Source organism: Camelus bactrianus, chromosome 4 (genome assembly GCF_048773025.1).
Source record: "Camelus bactrianus isolate YW-2024 breed Bactrian camel chromosome 4, ASM4877302v1, whole genome shotgun sequence".
Classification (NCBI taxonomy): domain Eukaryota; kingdom Metazoa; phylum Chordata; class Mammalia; order Artiodactyla; family Camelidae; genus Camelus; species Camelus bactrianus.
In genome coordinates this window covers 72,033,958-72,060,085 of record NC_133542.1, presented here as the reverse complement: position 1 = coordinate 72,060,085, position 26,128 = coordinate 72,033,958, and the positions used below count along the sequence as shown (strand labels likewise).

Sequence of the window (26,128 nt, the reverse complement as noted above, 5' to 3'; positions counted from 1 at the left end):
AAGCAGTCTGGGCAGGGCCCTGGCTGAGCAGGGCTTTGCAGGACCTGAGAACCCACAGAATTCATCCTAGAATGTCCCAACTGCCAGGTGGAGGGAACCCAATGAGTGCTACCCACCAGAAGCAGCAGGGATTAAGTTGAGGTTAGAAGAAAATCTCAGCCTGGATTTCAGACCCCACCTGGAATGGACTGACTAGAGGCGGAAATGGAGACCTGGAAGCTGGGCTCTGAGGAGGTACAATGGGTGGCGCTGGCCCCAAAGTGGATAGTGAGTAGAAAGCGTGTGTGACCCATTCTCCTAGGAGGCCTTTTCTTTCCCCATCTTGGTCATACTCCTCCATCCCTCAGGACCCAGTCTAAATGTTCCCTCTACTGTGAAGACTTCCAGAACACTCCCTTATTCCTGCACCCCACCCCCGCCCGGCCCCCTCTATGATTTCACACACGGTTCACCTATGCCTTCTAAAACAGCCATCTTTCACTGAACACCTACTGTGTGTCAGGTAGTTGCTGAGCACTTTGTCTCAGAGAGAGAAATAGCTTGCCTGGGTCCCACAGCTTGGAAGAGGCAGGGCTGGGCTAGGGGCCCAGGACCACCTACCTGACTCCACCCCAGGCTTGTGCTCCTGGCAGGATGGGGGCCATCTCCATCCCTTTTCCTCTCTTCCGCTCCTCCATCTGTCAGATCTCAGCTCAGCTGTTCCCTCCTCCAGGAGGCCCTCCCGTGGATGCCTGTCCTCCCAGTCAGTCAGTCAGCGCCTCCTCCACTCCCCATATGGTTCTCCATCCCCTCGTTTCACTTCCTTCACTACTGCAATTACTTCCTTCATTGTTTACATGGTTATGGATCCTCCGCGACTTGACTATCAGCTGAGTTCCCCGGGAGGCAGGGGCTGTGTGTCTGCCTTAGCACAGCATCTCTGTGTTGAAAAGGATTTGGTTGTTCTTCACACAGGGAAGACTTCAAACAATAGTGGTTTAAACAAGAAAAGTGTCAATTTCTTGCTGAAGTGAATACAGGCAGTCAGGGCTGGTATGAGAGACCACGGCCACTGGGGACCCAGGCTCCTACTGCCTTGTTGCTCTGCCATCCGCAGTATGCAGCTGCAACCTCACAGTGCACAATGGCTGCTCCAGCTCTGGCCTCCACGCTCACATTCTAATCCCAGAAAGGAGAAAAAAGGGAGGCGGCGTCCCAGCTGTCCTTTAAGGAAACTCCCAGGAAGTGAGCCCAGGCATTTCTGCCAACACCGCATTGGCCAAAACTTGGTCACATGACCATATCTAGCTGCAAGGGAAGCTGAGAAGTGTAGTCTCTAGGCCAGGCGGCCATGTGCCCAGCTAAGGATGGGAGATACTATTCTTATGGAAGAGGAGAAACGAGACCTAGCAGCCTGTGTCACTGTGCACATCTCCTGGCTTATAACAGTAATAATAATGATAATGGTCATAATGATATGTATTTATTACTTTACTTTGCAGACATTTGATAATCCTCATAATAACCATCAAGGCAGTGAAACTGAGGAACAGTATCGGTCAAATCACCTGACCAAGGCCATCTAGCTGGTAAGGGGTGGGTCTGGGATTTAAACCTAGGGCCTTCTGACTCCAGAGCTGATACATCTCTGCTTCTCTGTAGTGCCTGCTGAATTGCTGCAGAAGGAATTTGTGATGTGACTGAATTTGTTCATCTCTGTGTGCCCCACAAGTGGCTGGGCACCCCCCAGTGTGAGTTCCCCCCTCAGTGTGGATTCCCCACTCAGTGTGAGCTCCACCCTCTTGGACTGTCTCGGGGCCTGGGCTGTGGCCTCCAGGACTGAGCCTGGCCTGATGCGAGGGGACTCAGAGAGGTCAGCTCCTGGATGGAGCAGGGGATTTTGCCACTGAGAGGGAAGGAGGTGCAGGGATCCACTGGATCCACTTCCAGAGGATACACTCACTGTCTGCCCTCCTCCTGACCTCCTTCTTCTGCAGGAACCCCAGAGAGGAGCAAAGTAAAGGAAACTGCAACCCTGAGCTGGGGTGATGGAGGGTGCCAGAGGGCCAAGGCAGAGGGGGGAAGTGGTGGCAGCCCCCGGCCTCCTTCAAAAACTGGGACTGAATTAGTGTGAAAAGAAGATCTTTCCGGGGCAGCATGATGCTAGGGTGGCTCTGCCCAAGCCTCTGGCTCCTGGGGTGTGCTGACCCTGGGGGAGCAGGCAGGAGAGTCTGGGGGTGGGCTAGGCTCTTGCCTGGCCCTGCAGGAGCCAGGGATGTTGCCTCACCAGCAATTCTCCAGCATCTCCCTTGGGTGGTGGCTGCCTGCCCCTGGGGCATCTCTGCCAAGGAGCTCTTCTTGGGGACTTTTTCCTACTCAGTCTGGGTTTGGTGCAGAGAGAGGAGGCCCTAGAAAGGCCCAGCCTCCAGCCTTGAGGCGCCATCCCTCAGGGAGAGAGGCCCAGACAACCAGAGAGCCCCATTCTCTCTCCAACCAGCTCCACCTGAACACCAGGCACCCACCTGCAGGGCCCCTGACAGATTCCCTGCAGGCCTCCCAGCTGCGCTTCTGGCCCTACTTCTCCAAGTACCCAAAGTCCCAATTCTTCTCCCTACAGCAGGTGGTCATGACTTTTCTGTGCCATGGACCACTGGGGCATTTGGTGGCACCTCCACACCCTGTCTTGTTTGTAAATGTATCACAAATACATGGGATGATACTGGAAGCCAATTAATTTGAAATACAGCTATCAAGATATTTTTAAAAGCCACAGTTGTGATGAAATGATAAATGTGCTACTCTATTAACCATTAACAAGACTCAGCAGCGGGTCTAAAATGGAGGAGGGATGAGTGAGATTTTGAGAAGTCTGCATCAACTTTGATGTGATCTGAAGATACCAGCAATTTCTACTGGGAACAAAGCCGCAGGTACTGCTGAATACAGGGCGTGCTGGGTATGTTCATCACTGAAGGAAATGCTAAACTGGATATGGTTACAGGGTAGGGAAATTGAAGATGTAATCTTTTTCCCATCCAAGTTCATGAACACCCTGAATTCTACCCATGTGATACCCCAGTTTAAGGAATCCTACTGTGCTCTAATCTTTGGGGTGCAGACATTATACTCACCAAACATGGCGTTCTGGGAAGGCAGAAAAAAGGCTTGGGGCAGGCGTGGGGGCGGGGCCAATCACTAAGGGGAGGAGCCCTAGACTCCAGGTAGAATCACCTGACCCCAATAACCAATGAAATGTGGGAATTGAAGGAGAAGGTGGAGCCAGCTCACTTCCTCGTTTTTCCCTCTTGGGTCGCGGGTTCCTTTACTTTGCTCCTCTCTGGAGTTCCTGCAGAAGCAGCAGGTCAGGAGGAGGGCAGACAGTGAGTGTATCTGCCGGAAGTGGATCCAGCTGGGGGAGAAAACGTGTTAGTCAGGTCCCGCTTAGTTATGCTCTGGTAACAACCAACCTCCACATCGCGGCGGTCTCGCAACCACAAAACTCTGCCTCTTGCTCACGTTAGAGGTCAGCTGAGCGGCAGGAGGGCAGCAGCTCCGCTGGGTGTCACCTTCTCTCCAGGATCCCGGTGGAGACATTGCTGTTTTCATGGTAAGTGAAGGCCTATGTCTGGCTACTTCGCAGGTTTGGACTGTTCTTAACATGGAGTACCTGCGCCACCAGCTGCGCTGAATCCGCAAGTAACCCAGGAGGAGGGCTCCAAGATTATCTCCATCTTCCCCAGGGGCCCAGAGAGGGAGTGGGACTCCCCACAGGTGGCCCAGCAGGGACATGGCAGAGTAGGGACTCTCCGCTCCAAGCTCCCTGGAATGCCCTTGGGCCCAGGTCCTAGAACCCCCCTCCTGTTCACCGCCGCCAGGAAAGAGGTCCAGAGCCTGGTGGGGCCCAGCTAATTGGCTCCTGGCACCATTCCCCCAGAGCTGGAGGCAGCAGTCGGGTCTAGGGGAATTCGTACAGGCCTTACGGGTCCCCACCCATTCGAACTTCAGCTCCTCCTTAGCTGGCTCTTACCCCTGGCAAGGGAGGAGGGGTGGGGCTCGGACCAGAGCCCAGAGAGCCTGAGACCTCAGGGGCATCCTGGCCCCTTCCCAGGAAGCCTGGACAGGGCTCCCTGTCTTCTAGGCAGCAGTGGTGGACCCGGGCCTAACCCGGGCGGTGTGTGGAGGGTGGGGGAGGAAGGATGTGGGAGAAGCACTACCAAGCCCCCTGGGGGTTCACAGTCAGGCTGGTGGGGGTGGGCCCAGTGTAATCACAAGATAAGCAGGAAGGTCAGAGTTAGAAAGAGAGGGTGGAAGGTGCTGTGCTCCTGGCTTTGAAAAAGGAGGATGGGGCCACAAACCAAGGAATGTGGGCAGCCTCAAGAAGCTGAATAAAGCAAGGAAACAGATTGTCCCCTAGACCCACAGAAGGAACACAGCCCTGCTGAGACTCTGACTTTGGGCTTCTGACTGCCAGACTCTTAGGAGAACAAATTTGTGCTGTTTAAACCACGAACTTTGTGGTTATTTGTCGCAGCAGCAACAAGAAACCAGTCCAGAGGGGTTGCACCAGCTTTTCTCCCAGGTCTTAGCCAGCCCTGCTGTTCCAGAAAGAAGGGCTCCCCTCAGGTGCTGTCTGCCGCTGCCTCTCTTCACCAGGGGGCCTCAGAGTGTGGTGGTCACAATCTCAGCCTGGAGACGGGGTCCTGGGCCCCGCTTCTGCTGAGCCTACATGTGAGTCTCCGGACAAGACTCTGCACCTCTCCGACCCTCAATTTCCTCTTCTGTAAAATGCGGAGAGTAGGTAGAACTTACCTGTAGGGCCAGACCGGATGCTGTGTTTGTGAAGAGCTCAGCACAGGGCCAGGCACATAGGTGTATCCCTGCGTGTGTCCTGGGTGGGTGCGTGGGTGGGGGCAGGTATGCGTGTGTGCCGGGACCTGTGTTCAGGTGTATATGCAGCCTGGATGAGCATTCTGAAACTCACCTTTGACCTGGCACTCCCCTGCTCACAGCCCCCTGTAGCCTCAGGGAGAAATTCAAATCTTCACCGTAGCCGACAGGGCCCAGCACCTTCTAGCTCTTGCAGCATCTCAGCTTCCCCAGCTCCCCCACTCGCACCCTCAGATCCAGCCCTGCCTGCCTCCTCTCTATCCCTTAAGTGGGTCATGTTCCTGTGGGAGTCCAGGCCTTCACCCATGCTATTCCCTCTGTCTGGAACACTTTTCCCTTTTCCTCCTCACTGACTGGCTCCTACTCATTCTTTGGTAAGCTATCACCTCCTCCAGGAAGCCTTCCCTGACTGCTACCCCCACTGGGATGATTATCCTCCCCTTTGACCTAGTGGCACCTCCCTCTCATGTGCTCCCCCAGTCTCAGCACTAACCACAAGGTACAGTAATCCCTCATGACCATCCTTCTTCCCTCTGAGGTCCTGGTCTGAGGACAGGAACCTAGAATGCCTTGCTGTACCCTGTCACCAGCACCCAGCACGGCGTCTAGCCCAGAGCAGATGCTCAGAACTTTGTTGAATGAATGAATAAATGAATGAGTGCATATGTCTGGGTGCATGAGTGAGGAGGCTGCGATCTTGCAGGAGGGGTGTGCAGCACGTGTGTTCCTGTAGTTGGTGATCAGGGATGGTGGTGGAGCCAAGACTGTGCCCTGGAGTGGGGCTGGTGCAGGGGAAGGCCAGAGGGCTCCACTCCCCAAGCTAGTCCCCTCTACCTTGCATAGACAGTGGACTCAGACTTGTAGAGGTTGCCTTGCTGTTGGAGGGGGAGGGGAGAGTAGAGAGGGGAAGAAGGAAGGCGGATGCCTGCAGCCTTCAATGCCTGACACATTCTGCTCCTTCCTTCCTCCCTAACCTCCCCATGACCTCCATCCCCCAGGCCAGGCCCCTCCACTGAATGGGGGAAGGGGTAGAGTCCTCCCAGGGTCCCCAGGGGACACCAAGCCAAGCGTTACTTCTCCAGGCAACCCACCCCACCCCCGCACCATCCTCCCAGCTCTGGCCTGGGTCCTGGGGAGGAGGACAAGCTGGGGTAGTGGAGGGGGGGTTGGTCTGGCCCCTTAGCCCAGACAGCCTGCCCCGTCCCTCACTCATGCCTGGCTGAGGGAGGTTGTGCCACCTCTCTGACCCTTAATCCTGTCATCTGTAAAATGGCACCACGACACTTCCTTGTCGCCTTGTAGCAATTAATGAAATCATATTCACAGGTTTGACACAGTGTCTGCGATGGAAAATGCTCAGTAAGTGTAATTTTGTCATCATCATCCCATTCCTACCCTCCCTCCATCCCTGTGGCCATCCTGCACTGAGAACCATGCAGGTTTGGCCCCAGCGTATCCCTGATGCAGTGGGCCAGGTCTGTCTTGCTCATTTTTCTGTCTCCAGCCCTTAGCACAGTGTCTGGCACCTAGTAGGTGCTCAAAAACTGTTTGTTAAATGAACGAACCAGCAGACTCACTCGGGGGTAAAGCACTTCCTCTCTCCGGGCCTGTTTCCTCACGTGTAAAACGGTGTGTCCACAAACCAAGAATCTCCAAGGTCCCTCCCGGTTTGAAATCAGGGCTGGATAATATTGTCGCTGCTGTGCTGAGTCTTGGGTTTTGTTTTTTGTTTGTTTGTTTTGTGTTTTAATATTCACACCAGCTAACATATCCCCAGGTCCTCTCACCTGGACGCACCGCCAGCCTCGCCTTTTTGCCTGCTTCTGTGCGTTGACCCCACTCCACCACACCGGCGCGGGGGCTCAAAACACAGGTATCTGCCAGACAAGAGTCTGAAACGTGGCTCACGGGGCCCTACCCACCCCAGCCCTTGGGAGCCTTTCCAGCCTCGTCTGAATCCTCCACCAACTCCATTTCATGGGCCCTGTCCCTGCCGCTTCTCTCCGTGTCCCTCCCTGTACAGGTCCTTTGAATAACACATGCCATTCCCTCAAGCTGCCATGCTGTTCCCTTCCTCTTTAGCTGGGTTACTCCCCCTCATTCTTCAGATCTCCGCTCATGGGCCACCCCCTCCAGGAAGCCCTCCGTAACCTCTCCTTAGACTGGGTCAGATCATCCCATTATTGACCTCCTTTCCCTCACAGCGTTTGTTGTGATTAGAAAGTTCCAGCTGCCTGTAGGATCATTGCGTGTTCCCCCCACTAGATGATGTGCTGTGGGAGGTCAAGCCTGGCCTGGCTCCACCTTCCATGTCTACAACACGGCAAAGAGCCAGGCACATAAGAGGTGCCTGAAAGGTTGGCCTCTGTCAGCATCCCCTCCCTGCAGAGTGGGAGTCTTTGAGGGTCTCTGCAGAGCATCCTCATGCCTGAGGGTCAGGCAGCCACATGGGAGGGAGCATGGGCTGGGCGGAGGTTCATGCTTGTCCTTCAAGGAGTTTGGAGCGCCCACGGGGAGAGGATCAGGGCAGTGGCGGGGAGGGGAATGACCTCTGGGTGCACATGCCTGGTTCCGCCCTCTGCCCTGCATCACAGCCTGCTCTCACGGAAGGGCCTGCATTAGCCACAACACTTTGGGATTAATTCCATTTTTTGCATTTGGCCTCTGCTGGGGAGAGCTGGGTCTTGGGACTAGGGATGAATCCCAGCCCCACCACTGCACTCGCTGTGCATCCTTAGGCAGAGCCCTACCCCTCTCTGGGCCTTGGTTCCTCATATAGAAAATGGAGATGCTACTAGTCCCTGCTGCAGGGGATAGGAGTCAGTGAGATCCTCTGTGCACAGCGTCCTGCTAGGACAAGAGGGTGTCACCCAGGCAACTGGAACACAGGGAGCAACGGGGGCATGGTTTTCAGAGAGTGTCCCAAAGTCCCTCTGCACTGGTCTGCAGCAGGCATTAAGGAAGGTGGTAGAGAGAGCCCGAGAGCGGCTGTCAAAAGGGGGTGAGCACTGAGTGTGCATGTGTGTGTGTGTGTGTGTGTTTAAAGCTGCCGGAGGAGAGACTTCAGAGGAGAGGAAGGAGGGAATCAGCTGGCAGAACTCAGCGCTGCAGCAACAGCTGAGCCAGAGGCCCAGAGGCAGGGAGCTAGAGGGAGCCTCCCAAGGCCAGTGCCGCCAAAGCTGGAGAAGGAGGGGTGGGCCCGGCTGGAGGGAGGGGCTTCCCAGACCTGGGAGAGGAGCCGGTGATGCCGGGCCAGGGGGTCTGAAGACTGACTGCACTCCTAGCATTCCTAGTGTGGAGCGCCTGCACTCTGCTGCCCAAAGACCCCGTTTGCATTTGGGCTCTGCTGCTCACTAGCTGTGTGACCCTGGGTGAGTCCTTGCGTCTCGAAGTCTCGACCTCTTTGGTTGTAGAATGGGGGTGATAACAGGACACCGTGTGTATCTCTGAGCCGCCATGACAACGCGCCACAGACCCAGTGGCTTAAACAACAGAAATATATTTTCTCACAGTTCTGGAGACTGGAAACCCAAGAGCAAGGCATTGGCAGCGTTGGTTCCTCTGAGGCCTCTCTCTCCTTGGTTTGTAATTGTAGATAGCTGTGTCTTCATGTGGTCCTTCCTGTGTGTGTGTCTGGGTCCTAATTTCCTCTTGTTAGAGGGACACCAGTCCTTAGATTAGGGCCCACCCTGGTGACCTCATTTGAACTTAATTACCTCTTTAAAGACCCTGTGTCCAAACACAGTAACCTCTAAGGTACTGGGGGTTTGGACTTCAACCTGTAAACTTCGGGGCGGGGGTAGGGACATAGTTCAGCCCGTAACACCTGTTTGGTCTGGGTTCCTCCAGAGCAGGCTAAAATAAAGGCTGAAGTACATGTCTGGGAGTATAGTCGCAGGGACAAGAGCAAGGGATGGGGAGAGGGGAGAGCGAAACAGGATAGGACAGACAGCCAGCACCAACTCGCATCCCTGAGTTCACCATTACGGTGTCCGGGTGCCCAAAAGTCATTCCTGGTGGGGGAGGGGTACCCCATATGGGGAATCAGAGATGTCCCAGGGCTGGTCCCTGGCATGAGGGCTCCACAGTGCTCAGAGGGCAGTCACAGCTTTGAGTTCAGTGGGACCCATTCTGTGCCCTCCCCACACCAGTCCCAGGTAACCAGGACCTCTTATGTGACAATGTCTTAAGTTGCAGGGAGGAGAAATGTAAATCTTCAAGCAAGGCACTGGAAGTGATGGAGGGGCCGCAATCCTATTTCCACAGCTTGTTCCTGGACTGTGTGTCCTTGTTAGGGGTACCATTGACTGGCTGTGGGTTCTGGGCACCAGGTGTCACACGAGCCAGATGCCCCAGCATTCCATCAGGCCTGTTGCTCTAGGGTCAGACCAGTGGCTACTGTGCTGCATCCACTGTGCTCTTTCCTTGCCATAAAGTGTGGCTCTTGGTCCCAGGCCCAGGTGGGCTGGGATCTCACGTCTCCAAGCCAAAAATTCTGTAAGGCCTTGGGTGTGGTCATGCTGTGGTGTCCTGTCAGGTGGCTCAGCATCGTCACTGTGGCCGAGAAACGTGGCAGGGCCTGGAAGACTGAAGGATGCAGAAGAGGGGATGCTCACCTCCTCAAAGGCCTTAGTGGATGGGTCCAGCACAGGGTCTGGCCTGCGGGGCTCCTACTGAACCTCCGAGATGCCCATCTTCCAGATAGGGACCCTGAGGCTCAGCCTGCACCAGGGCACAGGGCTCGTGGGCAACAGCCGGGGTGGGACCCAGGCCTTACAAACCCTGTGCTCTCAGCTGCAAGGGAGGCTGCCCTGCCTTCCCCTCACAGCTGACTGGCGGAGCACAAGGCTCTAGAAAGGGAGGCTTGGCCCCTGCCTGGGCTGGCTCAGGGGCTAGTGTGGAAGCTGAGGTCACCCTGATGACCTCCCCGGGCATCAGCCGCCACTGGGTGTGGGCAAAGGGGCAGCCAAAGCCACCAACTGAGGGAAAGGTGAGGACTTAGTCCTCACCCCATGGCCTGGTTTCTCCGCAGGATCCTCAAATCTGCAACTCTGAGGCTTGGAACAGGCACAACTTCCCGGCTGTGGGACCCTGGGTGAGTCCTGGTCTCTGTTCCCTCATCTTGCCTCACGGGGACTGCAGGACTGGATGGACGACATACTGGGAGCCAGGCCCTCAACATGGTTTTTGTTCGTCCAGCCAAGGCACAGAGGGGCCACCAGGTGGGTCTGAGTTCTACCTTGACTCCCAATCCAGTGCTCCTTCGACCACTCCTCAAGAGAAAGTGTGGGGGTTGTGGGGAGAGGGAGAGGATGGAAGAGGCAGGGACCTCATGCCCAGCCCCCTCCATAGTGCCTTGCACACAGTAGGTGCTTACTAAATACATGCTGAATGTCTGGGTGGGTGGATGGATGGACAAATGGACAAACGGGTGGGTGTGGCCTAGTTCTGTGTGTTCCAGATCCCAGCCACCCAGCGCAGCCCTTCCTGCCTCTGCTAACCTCATTTGGTTGCTAGCAGACTTTCATTTCTGCCAAGTCACTGCTCTCTACCCCGTGACTGGGCTGGCTGTGCCAGGAATTTGGAGGGAAGAAGACTGACAGACCCTGAGAACTTCACCACTAGCTCCATTTTCAAGATGAGGAAATTGGGGCAGGGGGAGAGTCCTGAGGTTTGTTCAGGCCCAGAACGCCTCACCCCCCAGCAGCCTTGGGCCCCCACCCTCATGGGGAAGCCTTAGGACCCCTCTGTCAGATCTGGGCATCTGGCTGGGGGCAGGGCAGGGGGAGTCTGGTCAGCAGATGGGGTTCCCTGAGTCATTCCCAGGCCTCCCAGAGATGTCCTAACAACCCACGTCATTCCAAGGAAGCTCCAGCTGACCTCTGAGAGGCACAGCTGGGCTCCCCTCCCCACTCTGACCCAGCCTATGGGCTCCCCCCACTGCTCCCTCCCCTCAGTCCCTCCCTCTCTGGCCTTTCTCTCTCACCTCAGGACTCAGGAGCCCACCTCTGACCCCTACATGCATTGTGGTCTTGGGCAGGCCCCTGCCTGTCTCTGAGCCTCAGCGGCTCAGCTGGGACAGCCGACTGCCTGCGTCCCTTCTGACCTTGACCCTGCAGGCCTCCCGGCCATCAGAGCTCTGTCCTCCCTTCTCCCTCCGTCTACACTCCCCCTTTCTCTCTGGACTCCCTCCAGGCCCCACTGTGGACTCGACCCATCTCGCCTTCTCCATTCTCTGTTCTCCCTCCTCCTGCCTACCCTCCTCAGAGAACGCCAAGTCTGCAGCTTTCCCTGACCTTGAAGAGACAGCAGGGTGGGAGCCAGCAGCTCCAGCTTGGCAAAGGGGCCTCTGGCAAAGAAGCCCTGTTCAGTTGGTCCTGGGGGCTGCACCGTCCTTGCAACGCCCCCCACACACACCCTATCTCACGTGCCCTAGTTTACTTTCCTCTATTGCTTTTCTCATCTTCTCACTTCATTGATGTATTATTGTCCATCCCCTCGGTAGAAGGTCAGTTCCATAAGGGCAGGGATTTTTGTCTACTGTCATCATTGCTCTGTTCCCAACGCCCAGAACAGTGCCTAGCGCACAGTAGGTGCTCAGTGAGTAACTGATGAAGAGTTCCTCCACTCTCCGATGACAACCACCATTTATAGAGCGAGTACTTGTGTAACGCCCTTCCAACACCCCCGCCCCCCGCGCGCCTCCGATCAACAGCCCTGCGTGCCCAGGACTATGCCGGGCCCCTTTGGGAAGATGGGGAAACTGAGAATCAAGGAGGAAGAGCTCAAAGGGAAGAAGGAGTCCGAGGTCACACAGTGCTAGCTGGTAGAGACCGGATTCGAACCTACGCATCCAGACCACAGCGCCTGCGCTCTCAGGCGGGGGACGCTTGCATCCCGCAACGGGAAAGCCTCGAGGGCCGGCTCAATCCAAACGCCAGGCCTCCGGCCACGCCCCTACCTGGGAACCGAGAAACTGAGGCACTCTGGCTTCCTCGGATTCCCTGGAAGTCTCCTTCCCAAACCTGTCAGTCCGGGAACCAGCCCGCGCCCCCCATCCCTCTCCTCGGCGCGAGGCGGAGCTTCGCCGGCGCCCACCGGGAGCCGGGGAGGGAGAGAAAAATGAGTTTTCCTGCCGCCCGGTGGCGGTGTCAATTGATCGGGCGCGGGCGGGGGCCGCGCGCCGGGCTGGGGGCCTCGCTCGCAGCTGCCGGCGCACAATTATCGGGAAAAAACTGGGGCGGCTGCTACGGTGAAATTAGTTATCGATCCCTCGGCGGGGCCGCGGGGCCGCGCTCAGCGCTGACGGCTGCAGACCCGGGCCGGGCCCGCCGGGCGGGGTGTGGGGAGGAAGGCGCAGCGGTGGGGGCGGGCCCTCCTCTCCCCCCTCCCCTCTGCCGCCCTCCCCATCCCGGCTGTCCTCCACCCCCCTCCTCCTCCTCCCCGCGCCCTCCCTGCCGCTCTGCTCTCTCCTCTCCTCTTTATCCCGCCGCGGTATCGACCCACGGCCGGCCCCGTGCGGACAGGCGCCCCCGTCCAGCCCCAGCGCGGCCCCCGCCCTCCGCTCTGGCCGCCCCGCTGGTGGGCCTGGCGCCCGGGGCTCCGCGTGGCGCGGGGGTGCGGAGAACGCCCCCAGTGTGGACCCTGCCCCCGGGCCAGCGCCGGCGAGGAGGAAAGACAAACCCCTGCTCGCTGTAGACCGGGGTTCGGAGCCCTCCTGCCTGCGAAAGTGCGTGGCCTGAGCCTCAGTTTCCTCACCTAAACCGGGGTAGTTCTTACGTCTTGCTTGTTGAGAGGATAAAATCAGAGGCTCCATGAGGAGGGCCTGGGCTTGTCGCCGAGCAGGAAGCTGGGCGTTTATTTCACGATTATACCGCCAGTTCTTCCCAGCGACTCTAGGAGAGGTGTCAGAGCCCCAATTTATGGATGAGTAAACTAAGCTCAGAGAGGGGAGGTGCCTTGTCCACCTCCTACAGCCAGCGAGTGGCCCCATGACCCTAGAACCCAGCTAGCAAAGGGGAGACGGGAGGGGGTCTTCTCATGGGTACTGGCATACTGCAGGCTTGGTGGGGGAGGTCAGGGCCCCCAGGCCCACTGGCTCAGGGCAGCTCGACTCTGCAGCCTCCAGAGAGGAGGGAAGGGGGAGGAGGGGCGGGCCTCTCCTTTCTCATTACTAGGCTGTTGGTGGTGGATGGGTGGGTGGACTCTAGGCTGGAGAGCAGGGGACCTCAACTCTAATTCTGTCCCTCTTCTCACCAGTGTGTGACCTTGGGCAAGCCCCTGCCCCTGTCCCCAGCCTAATACAAAAAGGGGTTTGGACCTTATGTCCCCCAAGGCTCCTTCAGGCTCAACCACCTTCTCTCTGCTGCCCTCTCCCCTGCCTGCCTGCCAGCCACAGCCTCATCATTCCTCTAGCACAGCTCCGTCCAGCATCTGCTATGTGCCAGGGCATACTGAGAGCAAGATGGCCCCTTGGGGGTTCCCTCTTGGGGCAAGGTGGGTATTGAGCAGATTAGGAATAGTTGTGGTGAGTTCAGGGGACTGTGACAGATTATGGCTGGAGGTGGGGGATTGGCCACCAGGGAGGACATCCTAAGAGCAGACATGACATTTGAGCTGCAACTGAAGGTGGAGTAGGAGGATTCAAGGGCAGGGGGAACAGCATGGGTTAAAGTTGAAGTCCAAATGGAATTTGGAACATTCGAGAAACTGGGAAAGGCTAGTGTGCTGGAGGGCAAGAGACGAGGGGGAGGTCAGCAGGGTCCGGTCAGGGAGGGGTTGGGAGTGTGAGGATTAGTCCCAGTGAAGGGGAGCACGGAAGGGCTTTGAGTAGGGGGATGACAGGGTCAAGTTCATCCCTGAAGCTGGAAGCCTAGTGTGCAAAAATCCTACAGAGGAGTCTTGGCTCTGTTCTTGGTCTCTCTGAGCCTCAGTTTCCTCCCCTGTGAAAAGGAGATAATGATCTCCATCACTTTAGGGGCTGTGGGCTTTGGAGGGGATCAGCCCTGGGTTCGTATTACCTTGGGCGAGGTCAACAAGTGACTCAGTCAAAGGGGCAGGGTGGTATAGAAACTTGAGGGCTCCCCATCCCAAGATTTCCTGGTTCCCCAAGGGGGCTCCAAAGGTGGTGCTGAAGGTCCCCCATGGGAAAGTGGCCCCTCTGCTGGCCACAGGAGCCCTGGTCTGAGGAAGAGGAGAGTGGGAGGAAGATAAAATCAAGGAGTAATTCCTGAATTCCCCCTTCCCCAGCCACAAGCCTGTCCCAGCCTCACTCACCCACATGGGACTCCTGGCCATTCCCCAGACTGTCTGGGCCCAGGACCTGAGCTGGGCATCAGGGATGCAGTGATGAACCAGAGGGGCTGTGATCCCTGCCCTCGTGGCGCCTTCAGTGTAGCGTGAATGTGCACCTGCAGGAATGAGCGCCTTTTGCTGGGGTCTTCTAAGCACGGAGTATTTATGAGGACACATGCCTATCTGCAGGTACCTCTTTGCATGCATGGAAGTATTTGTGCACTGTGTCCACGGGCATGACTGTGCACGTGTGCATGCACTGCTGAGTCTGCATGCACGTGTTTAAGTGTGAGTAGCTCCGTACGTGTGTGAATAACTGTGTATGTGAATGTGGGTGTACATCTGCGTAAACGTGCATCTTTGTGCATGTTTGCATGTGCCTGTGTACCTCCGTTTGCACTTAGTTTTCAATGCACATAGATGTGTGTGGGTGAACATCTCTGAATTCTTTTAAGCGCCTAGAATGGGCGTCTCTGGATGCACGGAGCTGCAGGGATGACATGGCCATGTTTGCCTGGGCAACTGCTGTGTATTTGCATTCTGGGTGCATAATGTGTGCATGCCAGCATGCGTGGATATGTAGTGCATATACTCACCTTCGTGGTTTCATGCTTTCTGTGTGTTTGCATGCGCACACGTGTAATCCCTCTACACACGTGCACGTCGGTGTAGGCAGCTACTCCCAAGCGCGTGCACATTTCCGCGCGTGCTTATGTTTGTGCCTGTGTTTGCCTCCATTGACTTTCTGAACAACACATGGCGCCCTGGGTGTGTGTAACCCCCACATTCATTAGGGAGCACAGCACGCTCCCGTGGGGAGGAGGGTGCTTCCCGATTGTTCAGCCGAGAGCTGGAGGACAAAGAGACAGGGGTGCGGCTTGGCTGCTGCTTACCTGGTGGAAGATGCTCAAGAGGGAGGTAGGAGCTGGCCAGCTGCCCCCTGCACCCAGCTGGGGTCCAGGGAGATGGCCTCCTCCCCACACCCCCCGGGCCTCTGAGGCTGGCAGGGGCAGGAGACAGCAGGTGGCCTTGCCTAGCACGCTGAGGCCTCCCCCGGGCCCTCTGCCAAGAGAGGCTCTCCCGAGCCTCTGAGCTCAGAGAGGCAGGCTGCCGCCTGCCACGTCCCCGCTCGGGCCTCTCACACCTGCGCCCTGGCCTGTCTGCTCCGAACATCGGGCTCCAGGGACAGGCTGTGGGGCCTGGCTCCTCTCGACTTTTTCTCCATCCCACAGCCCTGGTTCAGGTGGGGGCTGGGTCATGGCTCTCCTCTTAGGCAGCCAGAACCTTCTGTGAAGGCAAGATTGCACAAGCACATCTTTCCTCAAGCTGCCAGCCTTGGTGGTAGTGATGGAGCCCGGTGTGCGGAAAACCAGCTCTCTCTCTCTCTCTCTCTCTCCCCCTAGGAATCTCCCTGGTTCCTAACCTAAGTCTGTGATGCCCTTCCATCCACCACAGCTTGCTGCCCCCCCAACCCCCACCAATTCCCTCCCCACTTTGTGCTTCCTGCACCCTGGTCCCTGGGGTCACCTCCTCACCCTGGCACAATGCTTCATGCTCAGAAGACTCTGAGGTCTCCCAGAGTCGTCCTCTCCTCACTCAGAGTGTCCCTCCTGCACCAGCAGGATCCCCTGGCCAACATACTGGCCTCTCCCTTTCTCTATCCTGTTGTTCCCCGCGACCTTGGCTCGGCCCCTGCACCGTGGTCCAGCCTGCTCTGGTCTTTGCTTGCATGACGGCGCTGTCTGAAATTCAGACATCCCTGCCTCCACCCCACCTCCCACTCACCTAGCCCTCACTCTTCTGAGAATATTTTAAGCTTGCCACCCTCTTCCAGGCCCCATCTACCATTTTCTGTACAATATCCTGAGGCAGTCTCCGCCTAGGGCCAAGCCAGCCTCACCAGACTTCACCTCTGAGAGACAGCATTCCCACTTTAGACTCTTCTCTTACCAGGGCCACTCCACCTGGATACCGCGCTCCTTGGGCTTCCCTGCTCTCTCTCTGCATGTCCCTCCTCAGGCTCTCATGCGGCTCTTCTGGCTCTGCCCCTTGATCAACTGATAGTATGTCCTGAAATCTGCCCCTGGCCCTCAGCTCTCTCCGGCAGTGATCTCTCCACGATCTCCTGGGCTTCTAGCTCCAGCCCGTTGCCTTCTGAACGCCAGACCCATCACGTTTGCTGCCCTTGGCACCTCCATCTGTATCCCTAGAGCCCACACAGATCCTTCCCGCCCCAATCCCACCCTACCTGCCCTTCCTCCAGGCCTCCCCATCAGAGAATGGTACCCTAGCCGTGTCTCCTGGGCCAGAAGCTAGGACATCATCCTTGCCCACTCCTTCTCCCTCACTCTCCACATCCAGTCGGTCACCAAGCATGGAGTTCATTAAGCTTCTTGGATAGTTTTCATTAAGTTTGGAAATTTTTCTCCTATATTTCTTCCAATATTTTTTCTGTTTCCCTTTCTCTATTCCTCTGGGACCCCAATTATCCTTATATTAGGCAGCCTGGAATTATCCCACAGCTGACTACTGTTCTTTGCACTTTTTAAACAAATTCTTTCCCTATGTTTGGTTTTGGATAGTTTTTATTGCCTCGCCTTCATGTTCATTATCTTTTCTTCTGCCTTGTCTGACCTGCCACAAATCCCATTCAGTGTGTTTTTTCATCTCAGACTTTGTAGTTTTCAACCCTTAAAAGTTAACTTGAATCTTTTTTTTAATCTTCATGTCTCTAACATTTTGAAAATATGAAATACAGTTATAAAAACTGTTTTAGAAACTTTCTCTGCTAATTCTAACCTGTGTTAGTCCTGGGTCAGGTTTTATTGATTGACTATTCTTTCCTTTATGGGTCATGCTTTCTTGCTTCTTTGTATGCCTGGTAATTCTTGGTGGATGCCAGACATTGGGATTTTTGGATATTTTTATATTCTTATAAATCTTCTTGAATCTTATTCTGAGAAACAGTTAAATTACTTGGGAGCCAATTGATCCTTTTGGGTCTTGCTTTATGATTTATTAGGCAGGTTTTTAGCAATGCTCAGTCTAAGGCTAATTATTTCCCAATTCTACCCAATTCTGAGACGAGAACTTCCTCAGTGCTCTAGCCACCCACTGCCCTGTGAATTATGACTTTTCCATTCTGGCTGGTGGGAACCAGTATAAGCATGAGACAGTTCCCTCTAATCCTTTCAGATTTTTTTTTTTTTTTCTAAACCACCGTTTCATGTGTTTTTGTTTTTTTCTCTGAATTTTTGGTTGTTTCAAGTGGGATAGCAAATCTGGCCTGTTACTCCATCTTGGCCAAAAGCAGAAGTCAGTTACCAAGTCTTGATGATCCTACTTCCTAGTAACTCTTGATTCTGTCTGCTTCTCTCCTAGCCCCTGCCACCGATCCAGACCCCACTGCGTCTTGCCCAGGGTGACACCCAGAGGCTCCCGGGCTGTCTCTGCTCCATTCAGTCATTTTCTGCAACAGCAGCCGGAGCTGTCTTTCCAGATGGCAGTCTGACCATGCCGCTCCCTGGTGCCAACCCTTTTGCTCTTCATTGTCTCGGAGTTAATCCCAGGCTCCTACCTGTGGCTCATCAGGTTACGATACAGCCAAGCTGACTGGACTGTGTGCAGGTCTCCCGAGGGCTCATTGTTGCTCTGTGGGGTTTGCTCGTGCTGTTACTCCTGCTGGCAGCTCCTGCCTCCCTCTCCTCGTCTGCTCCTCTAGGTGACACCTGCTCCAGGAGGCCTCCTCACCCTTTTCTCTTGTGGACCTGCCCCTTAGCACAAATTGCTCTGGATGGCTCTGTCCCCTAGGTTGGGCCTCCCTGAGAGCAAGTCCCTGGCACCTCATGCTAAGCCCTGCCTAACTTATCCAGTGAATGAATGAATGACAAGAAGAGAAGAGAATCACTGACAACAGGGAGGACTGCCCTAAAGGCGAGGGAGGCCAGGACTATGGCTCAAAAGATCTGTGTCCTCCTCCCAGCCCTCCCCAACTTGCTGCGTGATTTCGGGTCCTCACTGCATGATGACTTGGTCCCCGAGGACTCCTCTGTATCACAACACTCACCTGTTTCCACAGCATCAGAGAACGAGCTGCAGTCAGGTTGAACCCATCCTCCTTGTTTGAATGATGGCGAAATCAAGGCCCAGTTGTGGGGAGAGCTGGACCCCAGGTCACTCAGTGCGTCCATGGCAGAGCCCAGCCTGAGGCCTGCATGCCGGCTCAGTTCTGCAATTCTGGGCTTTGGTAAGGAGTGTGGAGAAGAAGCAGTCCCCGCTCTCCCTGTGTCCTGGGGGAGTGGCCTTGTGGGTACTCTGGGGCCCTCCAGGGCAGAGGCACTCCGGGGCTGGGGCCAGGGCACCTCTGTGCCTGGCACTACCCTGGATTCAGAACTCACCAATAGAGAAGAGGAGGAAAAGGGTCACTTGGAAGTGGTCACACATCCAACTGGAGGAAGACTTGGGGGGAGGCTCAAGGTCAGCCTGAGGTCAGCCCCTGTCCAGCTTAATTATTCATTAACCAGGCAAGTCCAGGCACTGAGTTAATGACCAGCACAAGGCTGGGGAGGGGAGCAAATTCTTCCCCCGAGTGTGGGCATGACCTGCAAGGGCAGGGAAGCCTACAAATGAACAATTGGTGGAGAAGCTCTTCCCTCATTCATTTGTTTGTCCATTCATTCACTCGCTCACTAATTCACTTCTCTCTGTGTGTCCGTAAGTAAGCAGAAGCCTGGAGATCCAGCTGGTGGGGGGGACAGAGCCGTGGAGACAAGGACAGTGCAGAGTGGTCAGTGCTGTGTTAGGGGCAGCCCGCGGGCCTGGGGGAGTGCAGAGGAGACCCCCAGGCCAGCTCGGTGGAGTTGGTAACGATGCCTGGAGAGAGTGAGGCCCCAGAGGAGACCTATAGGTCCACCGTGGCTGGACCACCCTGGCTCAGGTTCTGTGACATCCCTGTCGGCAGGGATGGTACCATCAAGCCCGCTTCTGTCCTTGCCTTCCCTTCACCAGGAGACTAAGTTGGGGATTTCCTCTGATGGTCCAGCCAGCTCCTGCCCCCATCCCCAGCACCTGGCCCCCAGGCAGTGCTCCTGGACAGATAGATGAGGAAGGGGCCTAGGGACGCGTCAAGTGCAGGCTGAGGAGGGAGGCAGGGAGTCCTCCTTGGGGTCCAGTGGGTACACAGCTGAGGTGGAGGTCCTGTCTGAGGGACGGCTCCAGGGATGGAGAGGCTTCAGGGGCCATTTGGCACCAGGGGGTGATGTGATGGCCTGGGCTTGGGTTGCGGATGGGAACTGACCTGGGCGTTGAAGGTGGGGCCCAGCCTGGAGAGGGCAGGAAAGGCAGGGGGAGGAAGGAAGGCCGCAGGTAGGGCAGGGGTCTCCTGGGAGAGTAGCCACTGGGGCTTTACAGGGGACACTGAGGGGGTTTGAGCGTTGGGACTGTCCTGGGAGCCGGGGCGTGGAGAAGGAGGAGCCAGGTGCCTCTGCATGTGCTTGTGTGCACACCCGTGTGTCGTTGTATTGCTGGCTCCCCATGCTCTTATCTACCAGATAGATGGCTCCCTTCCGAAGGCCCCTGTCCTTTTCGGGTAAGGTGTCCGTACTGGGGCCCTGCCTTAAGTCGGAATGAGGAGAGGGGCTGCAGCCTCACCATCACCCCTCCCTTATTTATTAGCTGAGATTGAGAAACCTGGGGCAGCACGCGGATCTGGGCCCAGGGGCTGCAGCCTCATCCGTTCTTCACTGCACTTCAGGGAGCTGCTGGAAGGCCCGGAATAAAGGTGGCACCTCTTACTGAAACTAAACAAAACCCTACTGGGGACAGTTCACTGCCCCTGTCTCAGCCTGTCCAGAATCCTGGTGCTGGACCCATGTAAGCCGGTCATGGGGGAGCGGGATGGGGGCGGGGGGAGCACGGGGAGAAGCGACCAGGAGGCATGTTCCGCCCAAGCTGGCCCCACAACCTCAGTCCTGGCCTCACTGGGCAGCCTCACCCGCTGCGGGAGGCCCCGATGCCTCCTCCCGCTGGCTGTGGGGCTGAATCTCGTCCTGATGCGTGGGCCGACGCTGGAGCCCACTGGGTTCCGGAGGAAGTGCTGGGGCTTGTGCTCTGGCCCCACGTGAACTGGAGGTGGGCTTCATGCAGCTGGTGGGGGGCAGCTGGGCCTGGAGGATGGGTGGGGGGCTGGAAACCACGATCCCAGCCTGGGCAAGGGCGGGCCTGGACTGTTCCCCCCACTTCCACTGCCAACAAAGGCCCCGCCAGGAGAAGAGGGCGTGTTTGTTCAGCTCTGAGACCGAGGGGGCAGGAAGCAGAATTTCAAAGCGATCTCACCCTTTGTTACCCCTTCCCAGCGCTCCCCCCCCACCTGCCACGCCCCAGGCTGCATTCCAGAACCTGAGGGGGTCCTGCCCCGGGAGAAATCCGCTTAACCAGAGGCTCAGGTTACAGCGTAGCTGCTCCCGCGGAGCCGGGCCCTTCCCAGCCTGACATGGAACATTCTGGAAGGCTGGTCTCCAGGTCCACCCCATCCCCACCCTGGGACCCCCTCCAGGCCCTGGGGACTTGAGAGGGAGGAGCTGGGAGGAGAGGAGAGAGGTGGGGAGGACCCGCTGGGTTCAGGTGGCTTTTTTTTTTTTTTTTAACTGGGGGAGCCCGGACTCGGTTTCTGCCCTGAGTGGTGACCTCAGACTCAGCCGGCAGGGTGACTCCTGATTTGGCTGAGGTGGGCTGGGGTGAGGTGGGAGTCTCTCCTTCCAAACAGGGCAAACTGTATTTATCTTCCTTTCAGGACTTTCTCAAGGTATACTTTACACAAGATAAAGCACTTTCGTGTTATGGGCACAGCGCTGCGATTTCTTACATTTGTGTCACTGCGTGATCACCACCCTGAGCAAGAGTCCCAGCAGCCCTGTCACTCGGGAGGTTCCCGTCATGCTCCACCCGGGACAGACCCGCTAGCCTGCCCTCCATCACCCCAGACGGTTGTGCCTCTACACACAAGCGCAGTCCCAGCACCGTTCCCTCTTGTGCCTGGCGCTTTCACTCAGCATATTTTGGGGATTCGGCCATGGCACCGAGTACATCAGGACGTGTCCTTTTTAATTGCTTAGTTGAATTCCACTGTTTATTTATCCCTTCTCCTGTCAGTGGCCATGCCGGTCATTTCTGATCTCTGACTCTGATGTGTGAGGCTGTGAACATCGAGTACCTGTCCTTTTGTGGAGAGGGAGGGACCTGATGTGACACTTTTGTTTATCCTATGATTCCCAACTAGGAGCATACAGAGACACAGGGTCTTTGCACATGCTGTTCCCTCTGCCCAGATGCTCTGTTCCCTGTCCTTCCTAGGGAGCCCTTGCTGACCCCGTGGTCTAATGATGTCTGCCAGATTCTGTCTTTTGGTTTTGTTGTCTTTGTGGCATTTACTGCCGTTTGTAGCCATCTTATCCCTGTACTTGTTTCTTGGGTGTCAGGCCCCTACCCACAGGTTTCTGTTCTCTGAAGGCAGCCACTTCTGCCTCAGGTCTCCCAGTGCCCAGCACAGGGCCTGGCATGGGGTGGTGTCAGTCAAACCTTTGTGGGTGTGTCTGTAGGCCCTGGGAGGTGAGGACCCTGTTGGGCTCAGAAGGATAGCCTCTCCCGGGAAGGTTTCCTGCCACCATGACCTCTGACCCAGGAGGCTAGCTAAGAAGGGGTGGGAGCCAAGGAGGGGTGGGAGATCTGTGTGCTACACTCATACCTTCCTTATCTTTTGGCTAATGGTTTGCCAACAGTGTTGGGCTTCCAGGAGAGGGGAAGATGGGGGGCAGAGTCCAGCCTTGCTCCAACTCCTGCCTCAGCCTGAGATGCTCAGCAGTCATCTGTTTTACCAACACAGGTGTTACAAAGTCTCCTTACTAAAAAGGGAGGTTTGGAAACTACAGCTGTAGGCAATGGGGAGCCATAGAGGGTTAGGGAGAGGAGTGCCATGGAGGTTGCCAGCAGTGACCATCTCTCCCAGGTTGGTAGAAAGAAGGGCTGGACTCGATCATTTTGCCATCAGCCTTCTGTGGGCTGAGAACTGGCCACACTTATTTGGAAGGTAGCTTTAGGCCTGGGAGCAGAGTTGGGGGAGACCCAAAAGTCTTCAGAGCTGGGTGAGTTCAGTGCTGGAAAGCAGCAAGTTGAGATTACACAGCAGGAGCAGCAGACTTGCTTTGAACTGGGAAACAGTACAAGTCCCCACGAAAGACATTTAGACACTGTGCCTTCCAACAGGATGCAGGGACCCTGGTCCCAAGCTCTGGCGGTCCCTGTGTTGAGTCCCATTGGCTGAAGGACAGAGGCCAATCACCCATCTGGTTAGAGGCAGGGACAGGTGAGAAGCAGGGGTCCTGAATCCAAGGCAGAGCTGGCTCCCCTCACACCGCCCTTCCCCAAACCCATCCCTTCCAGCCCCCAAGAGCTAGGCTGCTGAGTTCTCCCTCCTCAGACTCCTCTGTTTACCCGCTGGCAGGAGGCCCAGGGTGGTGCCTCAGGAGAGGCAGGGAGGCTGTGGAGGGGCGCTGCATTCCTGTCTGGCATTTGGCAGGGCTGGCCTGCTTCTGCAGGAGAGGGGCAGGGCGGGGGGACCAGACAGCCAGCCGGCACCTGTCCAGACCCCGTCTCACTGCCAGAAGTTCTGGGGGTGCAGAAGAGTCAGCGACATCATGGACACATTCAAGTTTACTGAGCCAGGAGTAACTTGGGAACACCTGGTGGTTAGGATAGGACCTGGCCTGCCCTGGGAGGCCCCCAGCCCCGGGGGGAAGCCACAGTCTGGTGCTATGATAAGGGACACTGGCTGTGTGGGCGCACCGATGATGGAAAGAAGAAGGGAACCAGAAATCAGAGGAGGGCAGGGGGCCCAAGCTGGCCCAGGCCAGGCCCAGCACATGCATGGCTTTGGGGCTGAGCTGCAGGTCAGGCTGGCCGTAGAGCAGGTGAGTTCCACAGGACTGGGTCCTCAGGGCCCCAAAGAGGCTGCCATTAGCCAAAGCTGATTCTCATCAGCGTTCTCCTGTATAGATTAAGCTCTGGTCACCTTACTGTTCCAATACAGAGTTTCTTTCTCACAGTTCAGTGGGCAGCTGTCATGCGGGGAGGGGGAGGAAGAGCTTGCTTAATGCAGAGAGGGGAGGTGAGCAACGCAGACCTTTTAGCAAAAGGTGCAGGCTACCCCTCACTGCCATTCGCAGCAACAAAAAATCCTGTCTAATTTTCGCCCAGTTGTAGAAACCACTTCTATAGGAACAATTCATTTAATCTGGGGACAGCTCTGATCACCCTGAGCACTTTCTGGGTGCAGAGACCTCTACTAAACACTCTATGCCCTTGACCTCACTGGACTGCAACCTTGTAAAAGGCATGCATTTATTATCCTTGCACACTGAGAGGGAAACTGAGGCCCAGAGAAGGTAAGTGAATGCCCACGTCACCCTGCTGGGAGAGGCAGAGACAGGATTAGAACTCAGACTTCCTGGCCCTGCCACCCACTGCTACCTCCACAGGGGGCCTGCTCACCAGTCCTCAGGAAGGAGGTGGCAGGGGCAGGAGACAAAAGGGGAAAGTGTGGGGAGAAGGCCCGGATTCCAGGGCCTGCTCCACCAAATCCTAGTGGAGTGACCCCAGGCAAGAAGGAATTTCACTTTTCTGAGCCTCAGTTTCCTAGTCTGTAAAATGGGCATAGTAGTGATGTCCACCTCACAAGGCCATTGTAAGGATGGCAGAATCTTTTTGTGGACTGTTTCCTCTGTCTGGGAAGTTCCTGCCTCGCTGTTTAAGTGACCGGCTCCTTCTTGAACTTTACATCTCACCTTGAATTAACCCTCCTCCAGGAAGCCCTCCCTGACCATCCCTATCCAGAGTAGCTACCACTCACCTCTCGCCTTGCACACTGGTTGCTGTCTCTCTTATTACCTTGCTTATTTCATCCCCACCCCTTGTCACCAGCTATGACATTCATTAATTCATTTGTCTGTTGTCATCTCTCCACCAGACTATGAGCTCCATGAGGGCTAGGAGCCCCTCCAGTGGTCTATCACCAGCATCTGGCAGGGTGCCTGGCAAGAGGAGGGGCTCAGCAGACACTTGTTGAAGTGGCGGGCGAATGAGCCAGTGAAAGAGGACACATGTAAAATGCTCACCTCAGTTAGTGCCTGCTACAGAGCAGTGGCTCAAAGAATGCTGGCAAATGTCCTTACTACAAAACAAACCCGGATCCAAATTTCGAGCCTGTCTACATAGGACACCTTTGGATCAGTCACTCCTCCAGCTCTACTGCTTTCAAGGGAGCCCAGGGTGGGGCCATAGTCTTCCTCAGCCCCCAGCATACTTTGAGTGCTGTTTATGGTGGTTGTGGGAACAGAACAGGGACAGGCAGCGCTGGTATGGGGGTGCTGGGGGGGAGGAGGCTGGGGTGCAGGCTGAGTAGAAGCCAGGGTACCTGTGAAGTCCTCAGAGACCCCCCTGCCCCAGCCCAAGTTGGGCTGGCTCCTCTGTCATTCCCACTCAACCTCTCCCCAGTTCCTTCCTAGCCCCAGAGCGCCTGTAATGACATTTATTTGTAGTTTGTCTAATGTGAGGGTCTTTCTCTAGAATTCATGGCTGCAGTCCCAGGACTTAGCACGAACCCGGCACATAGTAGGTCTCAATAAATACTGGTTGAATAGATTAATTAAAAAGATGCATGGGAAGCATCTCAAGGGCTGTGACTTTTTACTTTTCTGAATCACTGACTTCTCTGAAAAACCCACAAAACCTTTGACACCCCCGCCCCCCATCATGCATCTAAAGCGGGACATATAATTTCAGGGATTTCATGGACCCCTTCCATCCCAAGGTCATTCATAAAACTCAGCTTAAGATCTTTCTGTCTGGGGCAGGGGCGGTTCCTGAGATCTTGGGGAGACAGTGGGGAAGACGTTACCAAGAGGCACACTGGGGAGCCCAACCTCCTCCCAGGAGGCTGGCGAAGAACGGGGAGAATGAGCCCCTTTACTTTGACTTTCTGCTGTCCAGGAGAAGGCAAGGCAGAGAGGACGAGGCGATCAGGCAGGAAGGAGAGAGAGCGGGAAACACAGGGCCAGGAGGCGAGGGAGAAGAGAGGAGAAGGAGAGGACGGAGAGTCAGGGAGGAGAAGGGGGCGTGATGGAGAGGCTCGGTCCCGTGGAGCGCAGGGCAGGGGGAGCCGCGGGGGCGGAGTGGGTGGGGGACAAAGAGCGGGCGCGCGGCGAGCGCGGCGCGGAGGCGCCGGGAGGGAGAGGGGCCGAGGCCGGCCGGCCGCCCGGGCTGTCTGATTTTCTGTCAGCCGCCGCTGATTAACGGGCCGCCTTCCAGCTCCGAGCGCGCCGCGCCGCGTTCCTGGCAACGGGACGCGCAGCTTCCTGGCGGAGGCGGGGCCTGCTGAAAGGTTACATTTGCACAAAGTGCCTCGGCGCGGCAGCCCGGAGGGGCTGCGGGGGGCGAGCGAGCCAGGCGGGGGAGAGAGAAAAGGCTGCGGCGTGGGTAATGGAAAAATTCCTCCGGGGGCCGCGCAGAGAAATATCAGGTTACACGGCGGCAGCCCACGCCGCTTCTCCGAGGGGCGCCTCCTGCCGCCGGCCGCCGCGGGCGGCCCGGCCGAGGGGGCGCGGGGACGGGCTCCCCGGTGCGCCCTGGGTCCTGCGCCCCAGCAGGTGCCCGACCGCCTGCCCGGCAGCCCGAGCGCCCCAGCCTGTGCACCCCCGCCGGTGCTCCTCAGCCCGTGCTCTCTGGATCATCGCCTTGCCTTCGCAGTTCCCTTCTCTGCCTCGGAAAGCAGGTGGAAGGGCCCCGTTTTCCCAAATCTTAATGTCCGGGCCTCCCTGCTGACCATTCCCCTCTCTCCAAGAATGCTGAGGTATAGCTGGGGCCAGGCCCTGCAGTGAGGGCTGACTATTTGCTGTGACTTGGGAAGAAAATGTCTCCA

The 26,128-nt window shown here is 56.5% G+C and overlaps 1 long non-coding RNA gene across 3 annotated transcripts; it reads left to right on the top strand.

The window, feature by feature from the left end:
• Positions 1-1,361: 1,361 nt before the first annotated feature.
• Positions 1,362-24,897, top strand: LOC105081124 (uncharacterized). 3 transcript variants are annotated; one of them, XR_836400.3, is made up of 5 exons: positions 1,362-3,586; positions 6,193-6,225; positions 6,644-6,739; positions 9,899-10,088; positions 17,542-18,820. It is a non-coding gene; the product is annotated as an uncharacterized LOC105081124 (long non-coding RNA). The 3 variants fall into 3 exon arrangements; XR_836401.3 differs by lacking the exon at positions 6,193-6,225 and adding an exon at positions 20,951-24,897 and having other exon boundaries at positions 1,365-3,586; positions 17,542-20,031; XR_006720159.2 differs by lacking the exon at positions 6,193-6,225 and adding an exon at positions 19,834-20,364 and having other exon boundaries at positions 1,560-3,586; positions 17,542-18,406.
• The last annotated feature ends 1,231 nt before the right edge of the window (positions 24,898-26,128 follow it).